The 17,939-nt window shown below is 49.1% G+C and overlaps 1 long non-coding RNA gene across 7 annotated transcripts in view; it reads left to right on the top strand.

Moving 5' to 3' along the window:
- Positions 1 to 17,939, top strand: part of LOC140618457 (uncharacterized) — a 111,016-nt gene that overhangs the window by 31,965 nt on the left and 61,112 nt on the right. For 6 of the 7 annotated variants that reach the window (XR_012018592.1, XR_012018590.1, XR_012018586.1 and 3 more), the window contains exon 1: positions 17,503 to 17,848. This is a non-coding gene — a long non-coding RNA (uncharacterized lncRNA). Of the gene's footprint in view, positions 1 to 8,435; positions 8,516 to 8,629; positions 8,680 to 17,502; positions 17,849 to 17,939 lie in introns of those variants that run through there. The other variant, XR_012018591.1, reaches the window with a different exon arrangement.

Below are 17,939 nucleotides of genomic sequence, written 5' to 3'. Positions count from 1 at the left end.
GGGCGGAGGGGTGGTGGTGAGTTCCTCAAGGCTGCTGGATGTGTTGGGAAAAGCAGGGCAGGAAAGTTGTCAACGTCCTTCAGATAACGGGGGACATTTCGACCTTGGGCTCGGCCCAAGGTCCTTCCCTGGAGGCCCTGGTGGCCCTGGCGCTCTAGGCCCTGACACCCAGGGGAGGCCAAGGAAGGCGCCTTGGCTGCAGCAGCATGGATACTGAGCCGCCCTTTATCTCCTTGCACCACATGCCTGCTAGCAGTGGTGGGTACAGAGTGCACTGGGGGTTCACAGGAAGCCAGAGGAGTTTCCGCCCCTCTGGGGGTCAGAGGTGGCTGGAATTTGGCAGCCAGGGAAACGGAGAACTTCCTGTGGCCCTCTTCAGAGCTGAGATTGGCAGCAGGAACCAAAGAGAACTGGCAGCCCAGAGATGCCAAAGCTGTGATTTTCATGGCCAGTTCCTCCTGCAAGACACATGGTGGGGCTGGATCTCACAGTATATGGGAGTATAGTATGTGTATATGTGTGTGCGCGCACGCACGTGCATGCTATAGTGTATGCATATGTGCATGTGCACAAGCATGTGTATGGTACACATGCACACACACATGTAGAGTGTGTGCACACATGCGTGTAGTGTGTCATGCACACACATATATGTGTATGTGCACGCACGGCTCTGAGTCAAGAATTTAGGGTCTGTGTGTCACTAGATACACCTGTGTTTGTGTCCAGTTTGGATGTGAGTGCTCTTGGCATACACGTGAAGCAGGAGTTTATATATGTGTGCTTATATATATGTCTTTTTTGGCTAATAAATATGATACTTGACACTCAAATATATGAGCACTAATACTCTCTATTAAATAAGATTCCCAGTCGCACTCAGCCTGGGTTATTAATCAGAGGTGGGCAGTTGGAAGGAGTGGCCGCAGGGTTGTCTTTATGGGTGAGGGGCAAGCAGAGCTTCTCGTCTGCTAGGGAGAGGCTTGGGTGTGGCAGCTACATGGGCACCCCCGGCAGTCCAGCCCCATCTGGTGCCAGGAAGCAGGTGATCTCAGGCAGGGTGAGGAGCAGGATCAATGATGGGGCCCAGGCCTCTGGGTTGGACATGGAAGTCCCTGCCTTGAATAACCACAGATATGCACTCTAAACTCAGGGCCGTGGGAATTGAGATAAGGCCTCTTGGGGAGGAGGAGTTTGAGTAGAATCTTCGCCTTCGTGGCATCTAAGAAAGTTTGTTATTCATAGTTATTAAGTATTTGTGTGATATCTGTTTTCTAATACTAAGCCCAGAGTTGGTGAAGTATGGTCTGTGGGTCAAATACGGCCCACTGTCAATTTCTGTAAATAAAGTTTTATTGGAACAACACCACATCCAGTTGGTTATATGCTCTCCGTGGCTGCTTCTGTGCTACAATGGCAGAACTGAATAGACCCTATGGCCTATAAAGCTTAAAATATTTACCATTTGATGTTTGTAGAAAATGTTTGCTGACCTCTGTATTAGACTTAATTTCATGAAGGTGGGGATTATAAGGTTGACACATAGCAAGTACTTAATAAATATTAGTTAAATAGATGAATGACTTGATCTATTTTGGAAGGTGCTTGTTAGAATTCCAGGCAGAGGGAATAGCATGTACCAAGACATGTGGCCAAGAAATGGCACAGGGTGTGCTGGTCATGGGCATATTTGTGTGGTTGAAGTTCAGAGAACATACACACACACACACACACACACACACACACACACACACATTGGGGACCATGGGAGCCCAGAGATGAATATAGCAGAGGGAGTGTTTGGTGAGGGAAGAGTTCCTTGAGATGGTGGCATTGAACAGAGTCTTACGGATGTGTAGGCATTTTCCAGAAGGGAGAGGAAGGGCATGCCAGGTGGAAGGAGCAGCAGAGGTAAAGGCTAGAGACTCAAGAGAGACAAGGTTGGATGCTGGGTACAAGATCTTGCTAATTACTCTGAGCTTTGATGAACATGTAATGGGGACCACGGGGTCCAGCATGAAGCTGGAGAGGTTTTGGGAGGTACATTAGCAGGGCCCGGAAGGTTTCCCTCAAGGGATCTGTGCTTTATTTTCTGGACACTGGGGAGTCTGGGGAATAGTTGCGCCTGCCTCCCAGGGCGAGGCTAAGGGTTACATGACATTAGGAAGATGAGCACATCCGCCCTGTGCCTGGCACACAGTGACAATAAGCAGGCTTGCCAGATAAAATACAGGATGCCCAGTTAAATCTGAATATCAGATGAATGAGAAATCATGCATTAGTATAAATATGTCCCATACAATATTGGGATCTCACAGTATAGTTATGTCCCATACAATATTGGGACATACTTATACTAACGCATGATTTGTTTTTCTGAAATTCAAATCTAACTCAGTATCTGTATTTTTACTTGTGAAATCTGGCTCCCCATTATTACGGGATGTTGGCTGAACCTGGGTCTTTGTTGTTGGCTTCAAGGCCGGAAAAACTAGCCAGTGAAGCCAGAAATGGGATAACAAGCAGTGGGACTGGACACTGGGGCTGTGAGCCCAACCTCTTGGCTTATGGGAAAGGAAATAGAGGCGCAGAGAGGGAAGAGGCCGACTCGAGGCCACCCAGCCAGAGATGGTGCTGGCCTCCTGCTTTTCTCTGTGGTTGGTCAAGGAAAGTTTTGTCCCTTAGGGAGGCTCCCCGACACAGTCCGAAGGCAGGAGGAAGGCTCCAACCAGAGGGCTTGGGAACTCTTAGTGTGGCTTCTGGAATGTTCAGAGCCATCCCAGGCTTGGCAGTAGATGCAGTGTGTGATCTCGGTCACATCCCTTACCCTATCTGTGCCTCAATTCATCTAGCTATAAAATGGGGCTAATTACACCTACCTCACAGGTGAGTTGTGAGGATTAATTAATGTTTGTAAAGGCTTTGTGATCCTTGGATGAAAGACGCTCCTTACATAGAAAGGGTCATTATATTTATTATTATTATACAAGTGCCAAGTATTATTACCTTAATTAGCTTTTCTAGATATCAAAAGCAATTAGACTGATCACTTGCTAAACTCTGCTTTGGAAACCCAAGTCAAAGAGGCTCGCACACTGACCTGTCAGCTAGCATTTTGGTGAGGAGCTGCCACATGCCAAAAGGGAGGGCTGGGATTTACAAAAGAAATTTGTTTCTGGCCCTGGATAAGGTTGGTCCCATAGCAAAATTTTCCAGGCGTTTAAAATTCCCTGAAAACAGAGGTTTTTCAGTGGAAATGCTGATACAGGGAGCTCTTAGGGGGAGCTTTAGCTTTGTGGCCAAGGCAGCCTCAGCTGGGGGTGGAAATGTGTCCTGTTTTCCCTCTGTACCTGGAAGCCCCAGGGCCAAGTGCAAGTGAGGGGGAGGTAACCCCATCTTTGATGGGGGCGTACTGTGTGTCAGGTGCTACCTCAATGCGTGCATATCTTTAATCACAATCCTACGCGGTAGGTAGGAACTTTCTGACCCTCATTCTACAGATGAAGACACTGTGGCTCAGAGAAGTTAAGTGATCCCAGAAGGTCACACAGCTAGGCAGTGCAACAAGAATGCAAACGTGGGTCTTGCTGATTCCTTAGCCTTCATCCAGGTTCTATGTAGTGGACTCCCTCTGTGGTACCTGCAGTCTACCTGTCCTGGGTTGAAACCAGTCCCTAAGTCATCTGTTTTCAGACTGGCTCGTATTCAAAAGGATGGATGACACCACATAGGTCTGAGTGGCTCACTGTGGCATTGGGGTTACCTACAAACTCAGGCCTTGGTCCGAACATGGCTTTGCCTATTCGGAGTCTTTGGACCCAGTTCAGAGCCCCAGGCTCTGGCAGAGGAGGGGCCTGTGGCCTGAATGTGTCCCATCAGGGCAGGCAGGACAGGCCGGGGCAGAAATCAGTGGGGTGAGGCTTCCTCTGTACTGTCCAGTTAGCTGGGAAGGTGTGAAGATGGCTGTAATTAACTTTACCAGCATCCTTAAGAGAGGTGAGAGGATCTTTCTCCCACGCCCCTTTCTATTCTGTCCAGCTTCTTCAGTGACCTTGAGGACCCTCCCAAGGCTGTGACTAGGCAGGGGGTAGCACTGGATGGAGCTACATTGCCAGTGTGTACCAACCAAGATTATATTCCAGGCATGCATGCTCTACAAATCCATTTTCTTTTCACTGAGCCACCCCGAGGGCTGGGTTGGGGCCTTTGTGAAGTTAGTGGGTGTGCTGGGAGGTAGTTGAAGTGTTAAGGGCTTGCTGGGTGAGGGGGTAAGCATTGCAGGAAGAGGTTAGCATGTCAGTGGAAGAGTTGCTGGCTGGCTGGCTGGGATGGTGGATGGGAGTAGGTACTGGACAAGGCATTGTATGCGTAGATGGAGGAGGGCCGTGCATTAATGGAAGAATCGATGTGTGGGTGTAGCGAGAGATAAGGATAGGTCAGAAACATACAGAGGGGTTGGAGATTTTGGGGGATGGAGAGAAGATGTGGAAAGCGATAGAAGGGCTGGTGGGGTGGAGAGTTGGACGGTTGGCAAATGTATGGAGAAACTGGTCAATGGGTGGAGGGCGTGTGGGTGGTGGTTGGAGGAGTTTGGAAGCGAAGGGGAGGGCAGTGCACAGGTGGAGGGCATATCAGATGGGGAACGGGTTGGCAGAGATGAGGGCTGAATTGAGGATGCAGGGGTTGGTGGAAATGGGGGAGGCTGAGGGAATTAGTGACGAGGTGGAGAAGTTGGTCTGCGAAGGAGGGATGGGTGGAAGGAAGAGAGGTTGGCAGTTGGGTAGAGCAGGTGGTGGTTGGATGAGGAGTGGACAGAAACATGGAGCCATTGATAGATTGGTGGGTCAATGGAGGATGGCGGCTCAGTGGAGATGTCAGGTGGGAGAAAGTATTGGCAGATGGGAAGAAGGATCGGCAAAGAGGGGGAAAGATGGCAAAGTGGGGGAAAGGTGGCAGAGGGGGGAAATGTTCAGTGGAAAGAAGGAGGGCTTGGTGGAAGAGTAAAACTGTTGTCTGGAGGACAGGCAGGTTGGCTTTGTGGCCCAGCCTGGACAGGCCTCCCTTTACCTCCGGGGGCCTCAGCCTCCTTGAAGGCGGCCCAGAGCAGGTGGCAGGAGCCTTGGCAGCCAGCTCGGTGGGTGGCGGTGACCACTCCCCCCTCGTGTCTGCCCGCCCCTCCAGCAGCCAGCTCTCTCTGCGCTCGTAAATCCCGGCCGAGCAGGCTTTCTGTAATTATCCCTGGAATATTAGCCCCAGAGGTGGGGCAGGTGGGGCTGGGCAGAAAGGAGCTGACTCAGAGGCGCTCGCTGTCTTTCGGGGGGTGCGTCCAGCGCAGCCAGTGTCCGGCGCGCCCGCCCGCTGTCTGGGGGGCCCCGGCCTTCCTGGGGAGCTTGGGGCCCCGAGGAAGTGTTAATTAGGTAGGATCCAGACAGGCACGTCTCCCGCTGTCCCTCTGTCTCCCTGTTTCTCTGTCTTGGTCTCCTGCTCACATCTTGGCTGTACTCTCTTTCCTTCCTCCACCTTTATCACTTCCTCTGGCCCTATTGTCCCCTTCTATTCTGTTTTCTTGTCTTTTTTAAAGATTTTATTTACTTATTTGAAAGAGAGCGAGAGAGTATGAATGGGGGGAGCAGCAGGCAGAGGGAGAGGGAGAAGCAGACCCCCCTGCTGAGCAGGGAGTCCCATGTGCGGCTCGATCCCAGGACCTGAGATCATGACCAGAGCCGAAGGCAGATGCTTAACTGACTGAGCCACTCAGGTGCCCTTCTATTCTGTTTTCTATTTCTACGGTGTCTGACTCCTGTTTTCTCCTCTGCTTCCTCCCCTCTCTCCCTCTCTGTCCCTTCATTACCGGTCTTTGCTGCTTGTCCCTCTCCCCTCTGTCCTGCTCTCTCCCCGATCTGCCCCGCCCGCCTCCTCTCCTGCCGCCCTCCTGCGCCTCTCTCATGGGCGGGGTGGCCCATGCACCTGCTCCCCATAGGAACACCATCTCTATTCCGTGTGCGTCTTGTACACGAAAGCAGAACGGTTTCAAAGGAGGTGCTCTTTTGGGCTTCAAGTTATGTTTAGAAGCTTCCAAGAAAGCATTTTTTCCTTCTCCTATTGATTTATGATGAAAGGGTATAATTAGCCCACCCAGAACTCTGGCCAGAGCTGGAGAGGAGAGGGAGAAGGGAAGACAGCGGCAGCTCTCTCTCTGCAGGTGGCAGACCCCAGCCAAGGAAGACCCTGACCCCAGAGCGCTGGGGGCAGGAGGGGAGATCCTGCACAGACACAGGTGGGAACCCCGTGTTGACTCTCTCATTGGGGCCACAGAATACCATGTGCTGAAGAGCACTTTGGAGTTTGAGAGGCCTGGGTTCAAATTCCACCCCTCTTCCCTCTCCCTGGCTGTGGGATCTTGGACAAATGGCTTAGCCTCTCTGATCCTCATTTTGCTCATCACTAAAATGGGATCAACAAGACCTTCCTTAGGGACTGTTGTGGAAATTAAATGAGACTGTGGGAAGAAAAGCACCTACCAAGTTTCAAGCAGAGGAGCAAAACCATTAAGAGTGATAGGAAGCAAGAAATTGATTGTGAGGATTTGGTCCCACGCGATGGTTGGAGAGGAGGAAACTGTCTCTGGAAGGTGGTTGCACTCCTGTTTGAAGTCAGCAGGGCAAGCAGTCAAGAGGGAAAGGCATACAGAAGTCCAGAGCAAGGGCAAAGGGAATCTGAGCTGGAGCCCACAAGGACTTATGGGTCCCCAGCTGCAAAGATGCAAGTGACATCCTGCAGAAGCTGATGCCCTGCGCTGCAGAGCTCATCGTGCTCCAGGCCCAAGACCTGGGGGATCTAGGGGAAGAGAGCTGATCAGGGGCTGGAGGAGGTGTGGTCCGGGTGCTGCCCTAAGTCATCCAGGTGAGCCTGCAGACCAGCAACAGCACAAGTGCTCCCCAACAGCCCCAGGGGACCCCTGCAGACTTTCTGAGCATCAACGGCATCTGCCTGCTGTTGCTTTCCTTCCACTTCCAAATCTCATGCAAGAGGTCTCCTGGGGCCTAAGCCAACTCCAAACTATGCAGGGAGGGGTTAAACTTAGTCCCAGTTTATTTAGATTCACTGTGTAAACCCGCCAGGGCACCGGCCCCAGCCGTGATATATTGACCTCCAATATCTGTTCTTGTCTGAATCACCTAGTGTGAGCTTTGGGTCCGAAGATGGCTTCCTTTGTTGCCAAGTGACTTAGAACTTTTGGGTGAAGGTCATATTTTAAAATAGGTTTTTGCTTTACGTGTTTTTAAAGCTCACCAAGTATTTTTAATGCATGGGAGGGCATGGGAGCCATTCGTCCATATGCAACGTGACTGCTCCCAGGGGCTGGGGGGTGGTAGGTGCTCAATAGATGCCAGGATCAGAGAGACCCTACGTGACACAATCGTAAGTGATGGCTCTTCCATCTGGCCGCAGGCCTGTGGTTCTGCTGTATCACACTGCACCCCAAGAGGACAGGCCAGGGGGTGGAGACATTAGTAAGCTTATGTCCCTGTCACTGGGAAGACACCTGTGGAAGTCGGGAGGCTGTCACTATCTCTGTAGACTCTGCTTCTCTTTCCCCTGACTGCCACAGTGTGCCTTGCTGGCAGGACATTTTTAGCTCTGGGGCTGTGGCTGGGCTAACCCCTTCCCAGGGGCCAGGCGAGGACTTGGAGATGGGAAAAACTAGCTATGTGCAGCAGTGGCTGCTGGCTTGTCCTGTCCTTGCATAGCCCGGGAGGAAGTGGCTTGCTGTGGAGAAGTAACCGTCCACCCAAGGACTGTGTTTCCCTGGTCCTTTTGCATCAGGTACGGCCGACCTCAAGTCCTCGCTAATGGCATAGGACTGGGTATGATGACTATGGCAGAGCCTCCAGCATGTGACTGAGTGGAGCACTCGCCACCCCCCAATAACACCTCATTTCAACAGTTACCTGGTGTGATACAAACTTTCACTGTGACAAGCCATGGACATTTTGGAGTTTGTTGCAACATCTGGTGTTGCTGTACCCCAATGGTCCTCAAAGTGTGGACCCTGGGCCAGCAGCACCAGCATTTCCTGGGAACATGTTAGCAGTGCAAACTCTCAGGTACCACCCTGGATTTCCTTAATCTGAAACCTCTCCTGTGGTGCCCCCAGGGGATTCTGATGCAGTTGAAAGCTTGAACCTTTCAAATTTATAGGCCCCAACCTATACACCTTTCACTCATAGCTCCTGAATGGAGACTGAGGACCGCTCAAGTGGCTTCACTCGTCCCCCTCACACCATCCTCATCCCCACCCAACCTTGCCTCCTAGGGGCCTCATTCAGAACATAGCAGTTCTCATTCTTGAGATGAAGGCAGCATAGGAAAGTGGCATTCTCACGAGATAACTTGTTAATGCCTCTCCTTTTTTCATTCCCTCGACTGTCAAGGAGATGTGTTGGATGCTAAGCTGAAGGATAATCTTGACTCGAGGAGCCACAGAGTACGGTTTGGACCAACAGCCTGGCAGGTAAGTTTAGTATGCCCACAAAATCTAAGCCTCAGAGGTGCTGATGAGTGGTGGGACTTTGGACACTGTTATTACTTCCATGTCTACACATTTCAGATGGTTGCTCTTTTGCAGACGGAACTCATTGACTGCAATCTCTTTGCACTAAGGAAGAACCACATCAGGTATGCCGGCCATTCAGGGAAAATTTGCTGGTCCTGTTTTTCTGAATATATTAGATGGGGGCATATGTTTACTTTATGTCTCTATGAGTCCAATACTTCCCGGAAAAGTGAAGGAATGAGTTAGCCAGTTACTGGGCAGTCGGGTAACTTGCTTGAATACTTCATCTAACTTTGCATATCTAGAAACTTCTTGGCTTCTTACACTCAGAGAAAACACTTTGGGGATTGCTGCAATTGTTTGTGGAGGACAAACAAATGGGCATGGTCCTTGCAGGTGGTGGGTCTCCGACTGGAACATGCGTCAGAATTACCTGCAGGGCTTGTTAAAACATGAATTGCTGGGACACCTCCCTACCCCCCACTGCCAGAGTTCTTTGAGCCCAAATTTTGCACTTCTAACAGTTTTCTAGGTGCTACTGCTGCTGCTGGTTGGTCTGGTCACCATACTTGGAGAGCTTGAATAACACTAACTGCGATAGCATACAAACCCCCAAGTGTCGGTAGCTGACACTGTGGAAGTGTATTTCCCACTTATAAATAGGGCAGTGGTCGAGTATGTTGTGATACTGCATAGGACACAGCTATTGGAAAGAGTCAGATATGAGTGCAATGTATGAACTGTTGGCTGAGAAAAGCAATTTGTCATTTATATAATGGGATCCCATTTTCTTTCTTTTGTAAAAACAGAAGCAGAAAACAAAATGAAACAATCCATTTCCCCAAGCTCAAACCCTGAATATGTTTTATAAATATAGTAAGAAGGAAGTATGACTATACCAGGTTATTAACATAGAGATTCCTCTGAAAGATAAGGGAGATTATTAGATTTCTAATCGTATGCCTGTGTTATGGTAAGAGGGTGTGATTTTTAGAATAATATTAAAAAGTAACAAAACAGTGAAAACTACCCAGCTCATAAAGGGCTGGGTTTGAGTCTTCCGCGTTTTTCTACATGTGTAGCCCCCTGCAGAACACAGGGCAGCATTTATTCTGTTACAGGGCATGTGCTGTTGGAACTCATGACAGTTTTGATGAATGAATGATCACAACAGTCATCAAATGCATAAACTGCTTTTGGAACCTGGACCTGCCCATGGGAGCAAACCATTTGGGAGGCTCCAGATGGGGCTATTTTGAGGGGGCAGCTACTCCAGGATGTCCTCTGGGATCTCCTGGCTATAGAGGGCTGAGTATGCTCCAGGATCTACCTTTCTTGAGTCCAAGTCTCTGGTGGGTCCCAGAGATTCAATACTGAAGCTGGTGAGTGGATGGCAGAGGCTTCAGCATGGATGGGTGGAGAAGGATTTTTCCCAGAGGAAGGAAGTGGAGGTCAGCTTTCATTACACACCATGCTCAGAGTCCCTGGGCCTGAGGCATCTGATCCTAGGGAAGCCAGGGCAGTGCTTGAGGCTCCACGGCCCCAGGCTGCAGTCTCTCCCTCACTGGTGAGTGGCCAGGCCAGTCCCAATAAGGGAACCGGAGACCTGGCTCCTCGAGGTTGGGAGTGAGGATCATTGTTTCCAGACTGGGAGGGCTGCCAGCAGAGCTCACTTAATAACGAGGCTCCTGGGCAGGGCGACCTAAGACCATGTGTTGGGGTCTCCACCAGCCCTCCCGGCTGCCAGAGGTCAGAGACGCTGTATTACATTCTGCAGCTGGGGCCTGGGGTCTGGCCCCTGGGAGAACTGGGTGGGACAAAGCAGCTTGAGAGCCACTTGCGGTTATCCCTTGGGAAGTGGGAGGTCATCTCCATGTTGGGGGTGATGGTGGAGAGGGAGGAGCTCTGGGAAAATACTTTGGCCAAAGTCAGGATGGGAATCCATCCCAGGAACAACTTGATTCAAACTACTTGGGACGGGGGAGTGAGCACTGGATAGGAAATCCAGATCCCGTTTGTGCCACTTAGTTGTGTGACCATGTGCCCCGTCATTCTGCTTAGCTGAAATTTTAGAGATAATAGCTGATTTCATCTTCGTAACAGTTCCACATACTCGGTGTCAGCATCCTCCATTATCATGTTTACCAACGGGGAGACAGCTCAGATGTCAGAGCGAGCCACTGAAGGAGGCAACACCTGGCCCCAAGCTCTGTGCTGCTATTTTCTTTACTGACATCCTCATATCTTCTTCCTTAACTTCTCTGAACCCCACTTCGGGCTTCGTCGGTAAAATGGATTTGCATTGGTCAGTTTCCAGCCGAGAGATGGGAATTGCTTTAGGTCTTCCCAACAGAGGGAATTTAATACGGGGAATTAGTTACATGGGTGACTGGGGAGGTGGAGGGGCACCCCAAGTGTGTAAGCAAGAGCAGGAAGCTGCTGCCACCCTTAGGGCCTGAGGTACAAAGGAAGAGGGAATCAGTATTACATCCCTGGAGTTAGGACCATCAGCAGAAGCTAAAACCACAGTAGTTTATACCCAGAAGGAGGGGGTGCCTGGGCGGAGATGTAATCACTGCCAGAGATGCCCCAGGGAGCAGAAAGAAGGGAGGGACTTACTTTAGTGCCCACCTCCCCCCTTCCTCTAGTGCTTCCCATTGGCCAAACTACCAGGAAGCCAGGGGACACGGGGTGCTGGGGAAGGCAGGTCCCAGAGCACAGCAGAGCAGAGGAAGGGCAGGGAATGGATCTGAGATCAGATAGGTGGTCAAGCAGCCCCCAGTTCCAGGTCGTTGGGAGCACCAAAGAAAGGTCACGTGGAGAGAGCATGACCTAGGGTGGGGCACACTGTGTGTGACCAGCCTGGCTGATGACTGGCTGCCACTGCCATTCCACTGTCAGGGAGCGATGGTTGAAGACAGCGTGTTTGGTTCCATGGCTGTTGAACCTTCTCGAGGGATGGCAAAGCTATTTGAAAGAGACACAGAAGGAAGGCAGTCAGCTCCACGGCCAGCAGGGAACTTGCCCATTTCCCTGACCTGCTGACATCTTCCCAGACTCTGCTCCAGTCTTCCAGGCTATTCCTTTACTCTGTCTCCTGCTGCTGCCTCCCAGGGCGCACCCAAGGGACTGCGGGCAGATTTCGAGCTGCTCTATCTTCTTCCAGCTGGGGTGGGCGCCTGGCTGGCACACGAGGAGAAGGAGCCACAGAAGACACACATCTGTGTCTAAGACTCAGATATTCCAGATATTTCTCTGAGACGTTCGAGGTGGGGACTGGGGACTGGGGGTGTGCGCCGGTCTCTGCTTACATCTGAGCATCGCGATGTTCACCCCAACAGCAGAACTGCTAAATTTTGGCTCAAACCAACTAGGATTCCTCTATGACCTACCTCTCTCCATCCTTCCCTCCAGCCTCCTCTCCTTTTCTCTTTCCCTCCTTCCCCTTCTTTTATATTGTCTTCCAGTAATCTTTGATCACTGAGTATACACCAGGCATTCTGCTCTGTAAATATGAGTAAGGTAGCTTTAAAAAAAGTACATATAGTTTTGAAATTGAGAAAGCCATTTCTAAGTAGCGCATGGCTCAAATGAGAAATCATAAAGTATGTAATATAGTTAAGATTTATAACTGGAGGGATCCCTGGGTGGCGCAGCGGTTTGGCGCCTGCCTTTGGCCCAGGGCGCGATCCTGGAGACCCAGGATCGAATCCCACATCAGGCTCCCGGTGCATGGAGCCTGCTTCTCCCTCTGCCTGTGTCTCTGCCTCTCTCTCTCTCTCTCTGTGACTATCATAAATAAATAAAAATTAAAAAAAAAAAGATTTATAACTGGAGAGTAATGAAAATGCTATGTATCAAAACTTGTAGAATGTACCTAAGCAGTACTTGGAGTGATATTTATGGCTTTGAATGCTTATAATGAGCTTAAGAAGATAGGAAAAAATAATAGTTTAAACCCCAAAAAGGTTTAGTAGCAGAAGAAGCAAGTAACATAAGAGCAAAAATTAATAATATACACAGATAACATTGGGGAGGATCAGCACATCACAAGTAGACGCTCCTCAAAAGCAAGAAAGGAAAGAGAGCCTGATTTCATATACAGCAGATAGGCATTCCAAATAACAAAAGAATATGTGAGTCAGTGTATACTAAAATATTGGAAATCTTTTTGAGGAGAGGGACTTTAAAGAAAAATATAATTTACCAAAATGGACTTAAGAAAAAAAAAGTCCACTGTGTCTATAGTTATTATCTTACTATTCCAGATAAAATATGTAACTTCTATTTTATAAAAAAGGAGACAGAAGGTCAGAGAGGTAGAGTTGCTTAAGATCCTATGGGCAGGAAGTGGTGGAGGCAGAGCCTGGTGTGGGTGCACCCCCACCCTTCTGGGAGTGAGAGCCCATCCCCTGTGACCTCTGCTGGGACTTTCCCCAGGGATGCCTGCTACTGCAGTTGCTCAGGACTTTTAACGCACCTCTAGGGAGAGGCATTTGGCACCTGAATCTCCCCTGAATGTTTCACCATCTCCAATTAGTGGATGCTCACAGCAGCCCTGCACTGCCTCCGGATTTTTCAATACCGCCCCGCTGAAAGCAGCAGGGCTGAGCAGCCTGCGCGGAGGCCTGAGGCCCTTTGACTCAGTCACCTCCCCGGCCCAGGGATACTCAGTGCCTGACTCGGTGCCCATAGCCACAGCCCAGGCCTTGGAGCCAGGTCGCCTCTGGTAGAAAGCAGGTGGCAGCCTGCCTGGGAGCCTGGGTGGGTGATAGACTCCCACGGTTGGAAACCTGCATCTTGGGATGGGAAATGAGCCTTACAATGGGAATTGTGGTATAAGGGGGTTATTGAAGATCCGACGGTGGGCTTTCACCCTGATAACCCTTGAACTGGCATCTATCATCTCTGTTTTGCATTCTTTCCTTCCCTTCTTGAGAATATCAGCCATCTTGCCTCCTTGGGGGTCTGGTGGCTTTGCCAGGGACAGGGTCGTATGATCTCTGGCATGTGACTCAGCTAACCAGCTCTTCCCTCACTTTTGATACATGGGCACAGCCTTGCTCCTCTCAGGTTGCTAAGTAGGCATGATATAAGCCTGCAGTTTGGGGAGACATTTCTATCTGCCTATGCAGCAAGACAGCCAGAGAAGAAAACAAGGGAGATAATTTCACCGGAAACAATGGTTTCCGAGCCCCTGGATGCAGACGTGCCTGCAGTCCAGCTTTCTCATTTCTCTTAGGTAGTGGGAACCAATATTGTCTCTTTGTTCTTAAATTTGTGGAGTTGGGCTTTCGTCTTTTGAAACCCAGCGAGTCCTGACTAACACAGTTTGTCTTGGCTTCTCGTTCTCTCTCTGTCCGTTTTGAGTGGTGACTCACCTCGCTGGCACCTCACAGCTCCCCCAGTATCCTCCACTCAGGAAATGGGCTGTGGTGCATTCAACTTGCTGCATCAAGTGGAATGCCTGGCCTGGTTCTGAATATTGTGATGACTGATGTGGCGATAAGGGACCACGACAGAGACCCTTCAAGGGTGGGAAGAAATCCCCCAAAACATCTTCTTGGGGAAGGTTCCAGTTAAGAAATAGTAACTACGGCTAACACTTGGGTGTGGGAGATGGTGCTGTGTGCTCAGAGTGCATTAGCTCACTTCATTCTTGCAGCGACTCTACATCCGGGTTCTACTATTTCTCTTATTTAACAGACGAGGCATCTGAGGGTCCTGGGGCTCATGCAATGTGCCTAAGATCACAGAAGTAGAAAGTGCTGAGGCCAAATTTTGAAACGGGCAATTTTATTTCATAGTCTGTACTCATAAGCACTCTCTTGACTTCATTATGTTTGTGTGCTGGAATTAGGCAGAGTCTTTTTTCTTTTCTTTTTTTCTTTAATGATTTTATTTATTTATTTGAAAGAGAGAGTGTGAGAGCATAAGTAGGAGAAGAGGGAGAAACAGATTCTCCACTGAGCAAGGAGCCTGACGTAGGGCTTGATCCTGAGACCCTGGGATCATGACCTGAGCCAGAGGTGGACGCCCAACCAACTGAGTCACCTAGGTGCCCCCAAGGTGGGGTCTTTTTGCAAAATGATTTTCAATATCTTTTACCTTTCTCAATGTAAAGGCCCTTGAATAAACAGGTTAAATCTGTTTTGTTTGTTTTTGGAGGGTAGGGGATTCCATAAGAAATGTCTTAAGTCAAAGGAGAAACTAAAAATAAGCCCCAAACCCCTGCCCAATGCTTTTCACCACTGCCAGAGTTATCCCTCTAAAGCAAAGTCATGCTGTTCTTTTTATAAAAGGAAGAGCCTTTGCAGCTCTCCTCTGCACGGAAGCTAAAGATGAAGTCCCATCATCTGACTTTCAAAGACCTCTGCAGTCTGGTCCCAGCCACTCTTCCCAAATTATCTAGACTACATCCCCTTCCCCGAGGCAGCTTCACTGCGCACCTATGAAGTTCCAGCTCAGGCTCTTGCTAGGGGACCCATGCTCATGGGTTGCCGCCAAATTTGCAAAAGTAAGATATTTTTAACAGAGATAGGTTAAAGCCACTATTGTTTCCTTTAACTTCCGTACTATCCCTCCGTCTCCTCTTACTGTCGGAGTGGCTCCAGGGACTCTTCTGAGAGCCGGTTGAGCGGGGGATACACAGAGTTTGGGTTTATAGTTATGTGACTTGCAGTTGCTTCCATGCATTGTTAAGTAATCCCTAGTCATCGCGGTGTAGAAATCGCCTCCAGGGAAAACTCGTACCACAGATTGTGCCGACTCACATGTGACACGTGACATGTTGTGACATGAAGGTTTGGGGCCAGCGGCTGCGTCATGGCATGAACGTGTCCTGTGGTGCCCCAAGTATGGAGGAGAAACCAGCTAGAAATGTCCAGAGCCAGAAGCTCGTCTGTGGGAAATTCTCACAAGTCTCAGAGCCCAAGTGCGAGAAAACGTAATAAAGACTTGGCCAAACATTCTAATAATCCTAAAAATATAGATGGCATTGACAAAAGGTGATGAAACTGGGGGGGGGGGGAACATTTTCTAAATGACCAATAAAAGAAAACGAAATTTGATCCATCGTTGATATTTTAAAAAATCATGATATTGACAAGCGCAGAGACAAAGAGAATGAAGCCAAAGTACGTAGGGAGAAAAGCATTACAGACATACATCAAGCCATCAGTTAAGGCACAATATGGCGATTTTTCTGGATATTGCCGTGCTTGGGGTATTTGTCGGCTTTTAAAACTTGAAATTAGTTATTTCTCATTCTAAAAGAATATTCCCTTTGTACCTAAATTCTTACGTATTTATTTTAAAAATAAGCCTCATTGAGGTATAATTCATATATAATGAAATACATATACCCAAAGGCATAGTTTGTGAATCTTAATGAATATATGTACCCGGGTAGCCATCAGGATATACAACATTTCTGGGCACCTGGGGGGCTCAGTAGGTTGGGTGTCTGCCTTCATCTCAGGTCATGATTGCAGGGTCCTGGGATCAAGCCCTGTGTTGGGCTCCCTGCTCAGCAGGGAACCTGCTTTTCCTTCTCCCTCCACCCCTCTCCCTGCTCTTGCTCTCTCTCTCTCAAATAAATAAATAAAATCTTTAAAAGAAAGATATAGAACATTTCCATCACCCCTGACCTTTCCCTCTTTCCCCTATGTCAACCTCCTTGCATGATGCTGCTCCAGGTAACCATTAATCTGCTTTCCATCACAATAGATCTGGACAGTTCTGGAGCTTCACATAAATGAAGTCATGCAGTACCCTTTGGTATCTGGCTTGCTTTAGGGGCTAGTACAGGTCAGCATTGTGCCTCATTTTGTGTTACTAATAGTTTTATATTTTTTTCTTAACTAAAACCTCATAATTCGGTTACTGTGGGTCTGGCTTTGCTGCTTCCCTCAAGTCTAGGTATACCAGATGTCTGGGTATACCAGGAGGCCGTCTTGGTCAATAAATATCCTGCATACATGTCTGAGATCATGCCTGAACACTCTCTTCCCTCTGCTGGAATGCCTCCCCTCCTGATCCTGGTGGCCCAGGTTAAATGCCTCCTACTTTCTGGATTCTCTCGGTCAGAACTGAAAACACTCCTTTCTCCTCTCCAGGAAGCACTGGCTTAGACTTCTCACTGCTCATGTGATTGTCTTATACTGGAATCAGCTTAGTTTTGTTTCTCTGGCCATCTGGAATTTGAGGTTTCTGGTAATAGGTGCTTCATGTTGGCACTCCCCTTGAGTCCTGGCTCACCCCAGGTTGGCAGGTAGCCCAATTCAGAGCAATAAACATTGGTTGAAAATGAAAAAAAAGTAAGGGTAACTCTTCGTTTGGGGTTACAGAAACAAGACACAATTCTCTTCTTTGATGATAGCCATTTCTCCTTGGTTTCTCGCTCTGAGTTTGGCAGGGACAGGGCATTCACTGTTCTTCTAAACAGATCCTATGGGGAACCTCAAAGGACATTTTGAGTGAGGGCCCTGCTCGGGACTGCGGTGGGTTGAATAGCATGTCCCCCCAAAGTATGTTGCAAGCCCTAATCCCCAGAGTCTCGAATATAGCCTTCTTTGGAAATAGGTTCTTTTTTTTTTTTTAAGATTTTATTTATTTATTCATGAGAGACAGACAGACACACACACACACACACACAGAGAGAGAGAGAGAGAGAGAGAGAGAGAGGCAGAGACACAGGCAGAGGATGAAGCAGGCTCCATGCAAGGAGCCTGACACGGGACTCAATCCCGGGTCTCCAGGATCAGGCTCTGGGATCAGGCTCTGGGCTGAAGGCAGCGCTAAACCACTGAGCCACCTGGGCTGCCCCTGGAAATAGGGTCTTTTCAGATGTAATTAAGGCCAGGATTTTTGGGGTGAGATCATCCTGGATTTGGATAGGTCACAAAGCCAATGACAGAGGTCTTGTAAGACAGCAAAGGAGAAGACACACAGAGACACAGGAAGACAGCCATGTGAATACGAAGCAGCGACTGGAGGGATGTTGCCACAGGCTAAGAGAGGGCAGCAGCCACCAGAAGCTGAAGAAGCAAGGAAGGATTCTCTGCTGGAGCCTCTGCAGAGAGCACGGCCCTGCCAACACCTGATGCTAGACTTCTGGCCTCCAGAACCAGGAGGGAATCAACCTCTGTTGTAAGCCACTACACTTGGGGGAAGTTGTTGTGGCAGCCTTGGAAACTGACACAGACTCCTCAGTTTGAAAGGATTACGTATATGAACGTGAGTGTAAGCCGGTTGAGATGCGGTAGGAAGACTGTGGAGCTGTAGCCCCAGGTTGGTTACAAAGAATCAAAATCCCAGAGAACCAGCAGGATGCTACCTTTCCTATTTGTTTTCTTTGAAGAGGGGGCATAATTTAAATTAT

Source organism: Canis lupus, chromosome 26, assembly GCF_048164855.1.
Source record: "Canis lupus baileyi chromosome 26, mCanLup2.hap1, whole genome shotgun sequence".
In the NCBI taxonomy this organism is placed as follows: domain Eukaryota; kingdom Metazoa; phylum Chordata; class Mammalia; order Carnivora; family Canidae; genus Canis; species Canis lupus.
This window is presented reverse-complemented; position numbering and strand designations above follow the sequence as displayed.